Source organism: Cyanistes caeruleus, chromosome 3 (genome assembly GCF_971803275.1).
Source record: "Cyanistes caeruleus chromosome 3, bCyaCae1.hap1.1, whole genome shotgun sequence".
Taxonomy (NCBI): Eukaryota; Metazoa; Chordata; class Aves; order Passeriformes; family Paridae; genus Cyanistes; species Cyanistes caeruleus.
The window spans coordinates 84,726,697-84,739,759 of NC_141703.1; the positions used below are offsets into that span (position 1 = coordinate 84,726,697).

At 45.2% G+C, this 13,063-nt stretch overlaps 1 long non-coding RNA gene across 3 annotated transcripts in view; it reads right to left on the reverse strand.

Moving 5' to 3' along the window:
* Nucleotides 1-206: 206 nt before the first annotated feature.
* LOC111926534 (uncharacterized) overlaps nucleotides 207-13,063 on the reverse strand; it is a 48,909-nt gene continuing 36,052 nt past the window's right edge. For all 3 annotated transcript variants that reach the window (XR_015284889.1, XR_002863043.2, XR_002863042.2), the window contains 3 exons: nucleotides 5,800-5,862; nucleotides 3,465-3,555; nucleotides 207-441 (listed from right to left, as the gene is read on the reverse strand). This is a non-coding gene — a long non-coding RNA (uncharacterized LOC111926534). The remainder of the gene's footprint in view (nucleotides 442-3,464; nucleotides 3,556-5,799; nucleotides 5,863-13,063) is intronic.

A 13,063-nucleotide genomic window follows, 5' to 3' on the forward strand; every position in this document is an offset into this window, starting at 1 on the left:
AGGTCTCTCGTGTAGAAGGTGATGTTTCCCCGGCACCTTTCAAGAGATCAGGGCCCGTCAGGCACCACCAGACCCTGCATTATCCCCACCACAGCCCCCTGCTGCCCTGCCTTGCTGCCTTGGCAGGAAGGGTGGTTTGGGGACATTAAAACCTTCTTCAGGGGGTTTATCACCCCCTCTCTCACACAGCAATGACCCCTGGAAGATTCATTTACTTAGCATTTATTAAGGACCTGTCAATACGCTCTTCCGGAAAGTGATTTAAAATACATCACCGTGCCTTTTCCCATCACTTGCATCAATGCAACAGTCTGATCCTGCTAGAGCTTAGCATGATGCCCAGGGGAACATCCCCCAGAGCATCAGATTTTATTCCTCTCTGTATTTCAGGAGCAGCAATCTGAGCGCTGCCAGGTCAGGGTGGAAGGTGTCCAGCAGCAGCTGAAGACAAAAAAAAAAGACAAGGTAAGAAAATGCACAAGAGGCAACACAGAAGGGAATATGGAAAATGTGTGGTTCCTGACTACCTAAGAAAAAAGCTGATGAAACACTCCCTCATAGAGGGGAAAATAAAGGGTTTATTTATTTTATTATAAAATATTTGGCAAAATAAAGGGTTGGATTTCCCCTCCCTCAAGTTGCAACTTGCTCATTTTGGGGAAAAAAAAAAAAAAGAGCAAAGACAAATTAAGCTGTTCATGATTGTACATTTTCAGGTTTTTACACAGCTCCTTTAAAAAAAAAAAAAAAAAAAAAAAACAAAAACATCCTCTTGTTTGGATGGAAGAACTCACCAGAAATCAATAACCAGACACAAACACTGACAGAATTAACTCTGAAGCACAGGCAGCAACAGGCAAGTCAAAACCCCCAAATCCCTGTGTGCACTGGGGAGCGTGGCACAGGCTCAGACCTCCTGTCCTACCTATCTGGGCAGCAAGAGGTCATCAACCACCCTTACCTCTCCCCTTGCTGTTCCCGATTTCTGGAGCAAACCAGCTGCCAGATGTGCAGACACCCTGCAGATCTCCTGCCCAGGACCGGCCCCCAGAAACCGCCCCATTTTCAGTGACTTTTCCTCATTCTGGTGTGCTCTGCCACCAGACGTGGTGCACAGAGCTCCAGGAGCTCAGCTGTGTGCAGAGAGGTCCACGCTGGCCTGGGAAGGGCGGGGATGTCAGGTGCGAGCAAAGCAAGCAGAGGAAGGAGGAATTACCGGGGAGGTGGCAGATGCCTCGTCCCCACCGGCCCTGAGTTAACAAAGCACAACAGAAACACATCACACGGTGTTTGCTCAAAAATGGCTGGGGTGAGCTATTAACACTTCATTAATACGTGATGAAAGGCAAATTTAGAGAGCTCCCCGAAGTGACTGAGAACTCCGAGAGGCCCATAAATGTAATGATAATGTAATGTAAATAAGGCTTCGGAATACAAAGGTTGGGAATTAGTGTGTGATCTAACAAAAGCAGCTGGATATTACCAGAAATGCATTCCCCCATCTTCCCTCCACCTTCCCCAGTTCCGTGCAAAAGGTGATACTGGAACATTATAAATTGCAAGAACAAAACTTTACATCTTCTGGGAAAAAAATAAAAAAAAAAAATAAAAAAAATGAGGAGCCGAAGTGGAAAAAATACAGGTTTATATAGATACATCAAAATCTCCCACATTTGCCTTTAGTGGGTTTTTCCCTTTCCCCTCCTCCCCACCTCCACCCTGCCCTGCTCCCTGGTTATTTCTGTAGAAAATGCAGGGACAGAAAGCACAGCAGTATGCAGAGGACATAGTCCTAGCATTTCAAAAATTGGAATTGATGTGTTTCTTCGGACTATTTTGAAACAGTATCAGTCCTTATCTCACTAAATATTTTACAGCTGTGCCACCTGAAATCCCTAGAGGAGTGCCTGTGTTGCTCATTAACTCAGACAGAATTAGCTTGGGTGATATCGTCTGACTTTGGCCAATGACACCAAACACATTTTAGGCAGAGAGTGGATAGGAAGAAGTCCATTAACATTAGTATCTTTCTAACCATTAAAGAGGCCATTAGTGTTTGTGCTTATTTTTAGGATATTCAAAAAGGACTGAGTGAATCCACTCTCAGTCCCATAAATCCACCTCTGCCCATTTTTAGGTATTTATTTTGTGTCAGGATTTTGTTCCAGCCTTGAGGTCGCTGTGCCACCAGCCATCCAGGAGAACAGATAGATTTTCATGCAGACTTGAAACCAAAGCTGTCAGCGATCCTTTTCAGGCCTGTCACATGTAGTAGAAGCAGCTTCTCCTCCAACACAAGTGATCAAAGGAGGTGTCCACCCTGTCCACCATTAGGCTCCAAAGCATTGCCATCCATCCCACTAATTGTGATAGTCTCCCATTACAGTGAATCCAGAGCAATAGGGCTGGGATCCATCTCATCCCAAGACAGATGGCTACATTAGGGCAGGTGCTTCCCACTCTGGAATTCACTGTTTCTCTTTGCTGGCTATGAAGGAGGTGAAGCTGAGCTCAGATGGTGGCTGCTTTTTGGCTGCCATGAGTCTCTCCCTCACCGACATCTCCTTGGCCATTATCCCACCCAAGAAAACAGACTGGGAATGTGGCCTGGGAAGAAGCCTGCATGGAAAGGAAAAGCTTGAAATATTCTTCAGCAGTAAATCTATTCCCTAAAAACAGTTTTTTAGCAAGTAGATGGGAGAGATTTTCTTGGAGGCTCTGTGAAGAGTCAAGGAAGCATGGAAAGTTACGTGTCTTTGGGGGGAAGAGAAATTCCTGGCTTTCCAAGGGGATATTAATGACTACCAGATGGTTATGAGGCTAGGAAAAACAGACAGTTCAAGGATGCCATAAAATAGGACTCCTGCATCAGGCTACCCACTGCATTAAAGTATGAGGTATTCCTCCTTTTGTGAATGGAATCCACCAGCACTGATCTGTTCAGGCCAAGACAAGCAGGTTTACATCCCTGCCCCAGCCAAGCCCCCAGCTGCTACTCATGTGAGCCTTCACTGATCAGGTCAGTGAGCCCATTGCTCCCACCACCACATTCCTGGAAGCAATTTTTCACAGAACTGTAATGTGAAGTATGTTTTTCATCACTTCTGGCCCTTTACACTCTTATTCCACATCCCTCTGTGTGTTGGCTAATGTGAGAATGGTAGATTCTCACAACATTTGCCTGTTTCCAAACCTGGGATGAAAGTCTGGGGATTTTTTCATCTTTCCATGAGCCAGTTTGGTTAGCCTTATTATTGCTATTGGCACACAGATCAACAGTCATCAATAGCCAAATGCATAGCATTTGCCACGGCTTCTCTGGGTGGCAGGTCCTAACAACAACAGCCTGCTACTTATTAACTCAAATACATCCAGTTTTATATCAATTGACAGATGTCTGGTTATTTGGCACAAAAGCAGGAATTGAATTCCCAAGTACATGTTATTCAAAAAAATCTAGTTACCTTCACAAAAAATGCAAATGTCTACTTCTTCCATGATGAAGAGCAGCTCTTCACATCCCTGGCTGAATTAAAGCAATTTATTTCCCTGTCTCTGAGGGGAAAAGGAAAAAAGAAAAGGTCCAGAATCACGTCCAAAGCTTAGCAAGGCCAATTGCTGACTAGCAAACATCTGTCCTGTACCCATGCAAACCCCACCAGGGAAGTGCAGGCTTCCCAAGTTCTGGGAAGGAGGACAGCAGCGCTGCTGGGTTCCCGGCTGGAAGCAATCCATGCTGTACACATGGCTTGGACGCAGAGAGCTGCAGGAATGCCACTGCAGTTTAACGCCAACCAGCGGCTCATGTTTTCATCCATTTTCTCTGCACACACTGCAGGGTTTATAAATCTCCACTTTGTATCCAGAATGTTCCTGGGAAACAGATTGCTTATGACAAGTATTTCTTTTTCATTTTTTTTTTTATTTTTTTTTAAATATAAGGTGGTTTGTTTTTGGGTTTTTTTTTAATACAACATGCTTCCATTGTGTTATATATTGCAGAAGACAAATTTCCCAGCTGGTAATTTCCAATCAATTATAACACTGTCGTGAGACCCTGTATTTTTATATCATACCATATATCTGAAATACATTGGAAAATATAAAATTATATGAAACTGATAATAAATATGTCTCAACAGACAGACACACGCATGAGAAAAATTTCTGATTTTCTTCTCTGCCATATTAAGTCTTTATGTATTCTCCACGTATCACTCTCCAAGGCTTTTGCTGGGAGTTTACCACTAGGAAACCCGCAAAAGTGAACAGCCTGTGCTGAACAGCAGCCATTTAATTGCAGAAGCCGTTCTCTCTTAGCCTCAGAAAATCTCAGCCTTTCTTCATGTAACGAGCCATAAAAAATCCCTTCCATGTCCATTACTTGACACAATCCATGACAGAGCAATAGACCCAACCAACCCTGCTTAGAGGGGCAGCAGGTGGAAGAATTGGAGCACCAGACAGCACTGGCAGCTGGGGTGAGTTAACCATGCCCTCGCAGATGGGATTTGTGACCCACTGGTGAGCCTGCAGTCAAAGTTATATGTCTTCTGATGGCTATCTCGGCCTGGAAAACTGGCATCTTTAGAAGCCCATATCTACCAGCTCTTAGAAACCCATTGCAAGCAGAACTTGCTACACAGGAGACATCCCCAGTGAGGAACAGAAGAGAAAGGGAGAGGCGTTTTGCTGAGAGCTGTTTGTAGCACACGTAGGTGCCAAGTCATGTAGCATCCCTCTCCCCTATGCTCCCCTAGCCCCTCCCTGACATTAAGGAATACAGCCTCAAGGTAAGAGAAATCTCAGTATTCTCATGGGAAACTGGAACACTGAGAGCTCAAATAACTGGCCAAGATCATGTAGAAAACACATGTCAGAACACGTCAACTGAAAAGTAAATTCTTGCAGTTTCACACTGGCTATAAAGCCTTCCCCCCCCTTTAAAATAAGAGGGTCAAATGAGAGATTAGGACCCCTCCTCATGTCCCTGGGAGAAGCAACACAGTCCCAGGGTATATCACTGCATCTTCAGTTCAAAGGGGCACTTGCCTGTAGCAGAAATGGTTTGGATACAGAAGGGGGTGACTCTGTATACCAGACCCACCAAAGGGATCCTCCCCACTGCTTCAGGATGTTGTTTACTGTGTGAAATGGCCACAGTCAGGTATTGCCAACAAAAGAGCATCACAGAAACGTGTCCCAGCAATTGGACTCAACAGTAACTACGAACCTGGGGGGTGCTCCCCACTGCCAGTCAGGACACTGCCCCACAGGTGGGAACCAGGGGGTTCCACAGACCGAGCTTTGCTCTTAACCATGTTGTTCCCATTGGAAAAGGCACCAGGATAGCTGGAAACAAGCCCTGTGTGACCCACCACAGAGTCAAGCAGCTGCCCAGGACCAATGGAGCTGCATTCACAGCAGAGTACACTGGTCTCACCATGGGGTAACAGCTGCTGACCAACATCTTGTTTCTTCCACATGCTGCCCCCACAACTCTGAAAATGTCCTAGATGCATTTTCTTTCATCCACTTTTCCCCACTTTTTTTTCTTTTTTTTTTGGTGGTGGGGATGCTGCAAAGCATTCACAGGAGGCACCACCAGTCTCTGCTTGGTGTGGGAAATATTTCCAGATGCTCTTGAGAGCACCTTTGATTCACAGCATGCTTTTTGTTACAGCTGAACAGGGAGAAAAGCATCTCCCTTCCATGAGGGTTTTTGTGGCATGGAAAAACAATTCGGAATCCAGGGCTGGGAGAAAATCTAGCAGAGTTCACCGTTTTCTTGGATTTTACCCTGTTCCAGATGCTCAAATTCCTCTTCCATCAGTTGTCACTGCCTATTCTTCTCCTGTTACTCTAGGGGGAAAAAAAATAACATTTAAGTATGAAGCCCCAAAGAGACACTGTTGTGTGTGGCTTGTTTTAGTTCAAACCTGAAAGCCCCAAAACAGAAGGTGGGAGGTTTTATAATCACGTATGATGTATTTAGTAACAAACTCTTTTTACAGATAGAAGAAGGCAGAAAGTTCTTCCTGTCACTGGAAAGTTTTAGGGGTCTTCATGTGAGCAATCTGACATGTGTCAAACAGGACCACAGCACATCTTTTAGATGCCAGAGGACCACACCAAGTCAGGTGCCCAAAAATAGAAATTTTCCAAATAAGTTCAGAAAATCATGGCTACAGTTTCTGGTGCTTTATTTGACTTGACAGTGAGGAGGCCCTCAAACTGTGTGAGTAAGCATTTCATGTCAAGAAGGTGAGATTCTAGGGATGCAGAAGCAATTTGGGGTGGCTTTTCCTAAAGCAGCCGAATTTTGCTCCCATTTTATGGAACTGGCTCAGGGCTCAGGGAGGATTTCCAGCAGCCACTGACTCTGGGAAGGTGCAGGAGCAGAAGGTGCCTTTGAGCACCACAGCATGCATGGGACACCACACCCTATCAGCAGCTTGTGGTCACATTAAGGAATACAGAGCCAGGTTTTCCCTATAATTGGCTTTCTGATTTACATGTCAAACCCTGCACATGCAATCCAAGCTAACTTGGGTAAGGTTGCATGGGTGGTTTGCCCTCTTTTTTGGTACAGCAGATATCACATGGGTCAGGACATGCACTGGAAGGTGCCATTGGCACCTGCAGGATTAACCATGGCAGCCTGGATTTGCTCCCTGTAGCCCACAATGTGGCACAGGCACAGATGGCATGAACTTGTTTAAGGAGCAGCAGCTTAGGACCAGTGAGGTTCAGAGGAGACGGCGTGCTTGCAAAATTCTTATTCTCCAGTCTGTGACGTGCCAGCATTTCCCTCCAGTTCCTGCCTCTGCACTCACACTGCCAAGTGGCCATGATAACTTGATGTTTGGACAAAAATAATAGTTTCCTAATCTTGGAGCAGAATTAAACACACCATAAAGATGTCAGCAAAAGGTTTTAACCCACATCCACATAAAAGCCAGTACTGCTTACGAATACCTAGCAAGCCTTCATGGCTGGAGATGGCAGGGTCACAGCTGCTTCCATGAAAACTCAGTGCTGTAGCTGCTCATTGCCTGGAAAAAGGCCTCCACATACTCTTTCTACTTAGTGCATTAACCACAAAGTTGACCCACTGTGTGTCCCTGAACAGGGATATCTAGAGCACCCACAGGAACCTGGAGATGGCTCATCATAACTTCCCATACTACTTAGACTCCAACCACTTTAGGATTTTCCAAAAAATGCCATCATTAATCATGTGCTTTTACTGTAATGCAGTTAAAAATGAAAGTATGTTCCTATAAGACATTATTGTTTGCAACTAAAGCACACATTATGGTTGTAATTAGCACACAGAGAAAAAATCTGGTCTATGACAAGTGCAGGTGATCATGGTAATAATACCTGCACAGATGCAGTCCCTGGAACATAGCCCAGTCTCAACTCCATTGGTAATAAACCAAGGCAACTTAATGAATTTGATTGAATTTGTTCTATGTAACAGAAAAAGAAAAAAAAAAATGCCCCAAGGGATATTTTTAAACATATGTGCATGTGTATGTGCATTTCAGATGGCTTGATAAATCCACAGCTATCTGGATTTGGAAGTAATCTTACCCGGTCTGTAGCCAACATGCTGGAAAAATTACTTTATGGGCAACAAGAATAATTCTTCTTAGCCATAAATCAAAGCTTTTCAGGAGGGAAAGATGCATCATGGAATTTTTTTGATTCCTCTTCCCAGAAGGTCTTACATTCAAGGCCACATTAAAAGACATTTTCAAATGAAAACTGAAAATAGTTTCAGAAAATAAGACAGCAGAAAGCACATGGGGCTTGGTTTAATGCTAAGGCAATATAGGCTGAAGGAGAATATTACCAGCAGTGATTCATCTGATGCAAGAGACTTTGCTTTCAAAAATAAAGCTGCACGACAGAAGGGTCAAAATTTTACCTGGGATTTAGGATTATGTTATCTGCAGTTCTGCAACATGGTGGCAGAGAGAAAAGTCTCCCTGATAGTGCTGATAGCGGGAATTGGAGACTGAGGATTAAGCAGCGGCACAGATAGCAACCAGCTTTCTTCTGTTAGCCTTTCATACTTTGCAAAAAAATTAGAAAAGGATGCCTGCCCACGTGAGGCAGACATAAGCTCTGTGCCCTGTTGTTGAGGCTCTGGGAAGGAGACAGATAACTACCGGAAAAAGTTGCATTATTATTTAAACCAGGGGTGAAGGAATGTCTGAGACCTTCCAAGAGGGCTGTGGTTTGGAGGAAAGTTTCCAAAACTCAGGAAGCACAGATGTGAAAAGGAGGGTTGAGCCCTGCTCCAAGCCTCTCAAACCAAGGGCACTCTTCAGCAGCTCCTGTTGCAAGCCAAGGCTTGCAGCTGTGCTGGGGACGTGGCTGAGGTGAACAGACTCCTGGCTATTGGTATGCCCTCCTCCAGCTGCTCACTCCTGCTCTCCTTCTGGGACAGTGGAGCTGCTCAGCATCCATGTGTTCAACCAAGGCTGCTGATAGCCCAGAGTCTTGTGGCAAAGCCAAATGGGTGGCAGCTGCTCCAGTTTAGGAACAGGCCCTCGTATCACTCAAACATTTCTGTGCCTGCAGTGTAATTTCCTTTATGCACCAGAGCCATCAGATATAAACAGAGGATCCCTCTGGGGATCCACGGGATTGAAATCTGCTGTGAATCAGACTGTTTTCCAGGCATTTGTCCATGGTGCAGAGGGAGTGCAAAGGAAAGGCTCCACTCCCCATTTTGGCACCATTCAGCCCAAACAGCTCTTTCAAACTCAGAAGATATGCAGATCAGACAAACAATGGAAGGAATTTTTTTAAGAAACAGTATTAAAAATAAAAAATAAAAATTCACTTGGCCTTGCACAACCAGTAAAGACAGTGCTGGAAGCCAGCAGTACAAGAAGCACTACCCTGCTTTGAATGTGAGGGGTTCGACAGGTGACTGCCGCTCCCTTCCAACCTCAACTACTCCAAGAATAAGGGTCAGAACAATGCTTTGAATTTTCTAAGGCTCCTTTCACCAATAAACCAGCCTCACACTTCTTTCCAAATGCTAAACTGCACCACACCCCATCAAGACCATTTTTGTGCATTTTAACGACTGTGGAAGAGCTTAAGGCTGTGCTGGGTTGAAAAAACAGATCCAAATCTCACAAGTGAGTGACACAGGCCCAGCAGAAGAGCCCAGATCTTGCAACACCCAAACTAATGCCATAACCTCGCTTATTAAAGGCTGCTCCCTCCCCAGCTGCAATCCCAGGCACAACTCTGCGCTGCGGGTGCATGTGCTCCTCACTCGCTAAGATTTGCTCTTCCCACAGCCAGGCAAAAAATCCCAGCCAGACCCCGTGATGGGAGACAGATGCAGAGCCACTCCCAACATCCTGCTCTGCCTCACGCACTGTCTACCACATCACCACCTAAATTGGTTCCAGCATCATCCTCGCCACTGATGAGGTGCAAAGCAGACGAAACGCAGCCAGATCTCGCTGTGCCAGCTGGAAGAGGTGAGCTTTGGTTGTACAGCAATAGACTCAACTCAAACGGGCGCCATCAGACAGATCTAGTGCCAGAAGTTCTAAATACCTCTTTACATCACAGGAATCACTTGCACCTTGAATTTGTCCTCGGTGCCGCACAACATTACCCACTAACGTTACAGAAGCAGATAGGAATGTCCAGGTTGAGCAAGAAACTGCTTGAACAGGTGCCAACACATCCCAGACTAATTGGGTAAGAAAGCCAACGTCCATCCACCCTGTTTGCTGCATTCCAGGTCTAAATTCATCCCCCATTTATTTGCTCCGCTGCACCAGGGCCAACATGAAGGTGTGTTCTGGCCATCAGAGCCAAAAAAATTATTAGATTGGGTCATGCATTCAAAAAGAGAAGCTGAAGAAAGAAGGCTGGGGGACTCCTACAGAATGGCAACAGGAGGTGCATTGTGACAGGTGTGAGTTGGAGCACAGGGCTGGCATTGGCTCCTGGATTAGTGGTGGGATCGCACAGAGGCAGCCTGTAAAGCTTTGCTCTGGGGAAGAACATCACATGAAGAGAGTAGATAGGAAACAGGGATGGGAGACAGCAGGGAACCTGATAGGAAGATTTTGGCTGCTTGCAACAGGATTGCAGTGCAGAAGAGAGGCTGGGCTTGGGCCAGAGCTTCTCAGCAACCTTTGGTCCCTGAGGCAAATGTGGTTGACAACCTCCCTGGTTTAGCTGTGCAACAGGGTACTGTTAGATTAATGGCTGGACTCAATGAGCTTAGGGATTTTTTCCAACTTTAATGATGCTGTGATTCTGTCACTGAATTTCCTAATTCTTCTGGCACTGAGCTGCAACAAGAGGAAGCTGAGCTGCAGGAAAACACCACAGGCTAGCACGTGCTCAGCACCAGCAGGAGTCAGAAGTGGCTTAGTGCAGTGGTGGACTCTGCAAGTCCAGTCCTGGGCACAGGACCTTATGGGAGAGCCTCTCTCATGTTGAGACCAGCCAACAGGAATCTGAAGGCAGAAAGTACAGCAGCTGCACTGGACTGGACAACTGGATGAAGTTGGATGAGGTTTTCCAAAAGGAGATGGTAGAGCAGAGCTCACAGGACATGATTCCAGTGCTGTTTGTAAGGAGTTGGCCCCTTGTGCAGAGGCTGGGTTTCTGTTCCTGTCCCATGCTGCCACGTGTCTTCTCCAAACTAGGCACTGTACATCATCTGCTCAAGCATCAGCTTCCTCAGCTGCTGCCCCTCTGGATCCAGCTGTGCCCTCTGAAATTGGGCTTGGCTGACCAAGGCTGTGCAGAGGCAGAAAGGGGTTCACAAACAGTGAAGTGCACACGTCAGTTCTGGTATGCTCAGGAACGGGACAATAGCGTGAGTGAGCGTGCACTGCACCAAGAGCCAGCGTGTACCTCTGGACTGTTTCTCCTGTGCCATTCTCATGGCCAGTCACCCAGTGCTGCACTGAAAACCATAAAGTCTTACCTCTGGCTTAGCTGGGAGCCAATGCAGAACAAAACAAATACCCACGTGCCTACTTATTTATTGTGTTCTCTGACTTCCTGAACGCCTCCCCTTCTTCTCCCAAGCAATAATGCAAGGTACAAATTATCTACCATCCCCTGGCAGCTATTGATTCACGATGCTATCAACAAACAGAATGACACATACGTCTTATTCAATGAGCAAACGCTCACCCATGATAGCACTGACAGCAAGAAGACCCAGATAAATTCCATGAATAACAAAAAATTCATGAGTACTAGAGAATTATTAAGAGTTCTAAAGTACATGGAGTACATAAAGCACTAAAGAAGACATACAGATTCTTCCTATACATCCTTAAACCGAATTGCTGAGGAACAAGGTATTTTCTCTGTAAATTACTTGCTGTTCTAAGTCATGAATAAAGAAAAAAAGAAATCTGCTGTTTGAAAGCAATAATGGACCAGTTCTTTCCTCTGACATGTCCCCAGATGAAGTCCTCCAGAGCATCAGCAGAGCAGTTCTGCTGCTAAGCAACAGGCAGATGCCCAGGCAGCTGATCATTTTACCAAATAGACAAGTGCCAAAGATAAAACATGGGCAAAAGCAGCAGTAGCTTTCTTCTCCCCACTTTTTCTTCCCACCCCCAGCAACTTCATTCAGATTTGACAATCAGCACGTGTTGTTTCAGATTTTCATCCACTTCTCCAGACAAATGGAAACAGATACCCAAGGTATTCAGACTTGTGCCACTGACACCTAGACCTAAAGAGAGCTTCTTTACTTGCCAGGAATGAGATGTGCAGTTGCACACCAAGATCCAAAATTAGAGGGCAGCCTTGGACAGCTTCCCTGGTATGCTCCAAGGAGGCATCTGTGTCTTCATGTCGGGTTAGATTTCTCTTCCCTTGGCAGGTGACTTTTCCTACGCTCAGATAGTCTGGTGTGTGAAGGCAGAGTGGACTGTGGTGAGACAGCACCAAGATGAGTTGGCAGAGATTGTGCATTCCCACGTGCCCTGTGTGTCCCTGTGCAGCCAGCTCGCCAGCCAAGGAAGAAGGCTTTAATCCAGGAGATAAAGCATGGCCATAATCTATACAAGTCCAGAAACATGAGCTGCATGACTGAATTTTCTTACAGCAGCTTTAATCCAGGGCTTTTCCTCTACGTAGTGCACAAGTGCAACTTTGTGGAGCGTGGTACAAAATCAATATTCACCCAGAGCTGTATCACAGAAAACTCACATTCCATGAATATAAAATGTCTGTGAGGAGTTTAAAACATTCCTAGAGTATAAAATCAGGTATAGGGCTAAGCATCCAGAGCTTCCTTCAGTACTTTTGGAAAACAGGATCTTTCCAGACTCTTTTTGGAAGTGAAGGTGCAAGCCAGAGCATATCTCCTTGTGTAATTCAGAGAAAAGCCCACCCTCTGGGAAATCAGTTCAAATAAATGGGTAATCTAGAGGTCCAAGGCTGATTCCTTTGTAACAGCTCAACAAATCTCCCCACTTCTTCTGTTGCTTGGTTTGAAGACTCATTGCAATGCAAAAGAACTCCATTTTTCTGAGGCCAGCAAATATTTTTAACAACTTTAGAATCCACCTGAAACACAAAAGCTGGCTTCTCTCTGTTTTCTTCAAGTTCGACAAAAATCCTTTTGCCTGATGGCTTAAACAAATGCTCAGGTATAGTGTAAAATAAATGCCACACAGAATCCTTCATTATCTTGTTGCCCAAAGAGTTTGGGACTACCTTAGTAGAGCCTTCTTAAACATAGAAATGGTACAGATAGATTACTGTCAGACAGAATGTACATGAGAGAAAAGGTGAAGACCTTCTAAGGGCCTCAAACAGAATTCCCATTGAAATAGCAAACCAGGCAATGTCATTGCATGCTGGTTTTCAGCATTATGCTATACCCAACACATGGTTGGTTTGGTGACTGTCACCACTTGAGGAGAAGAAAATACATCACAGATTTTTGGTCATGTGGCCTTAATTTGTATGAGATGGAAGTTCATTATCACATATAAAAGAAAACATCAAGATGTTGAAATACTTTTGTCCTGATCTC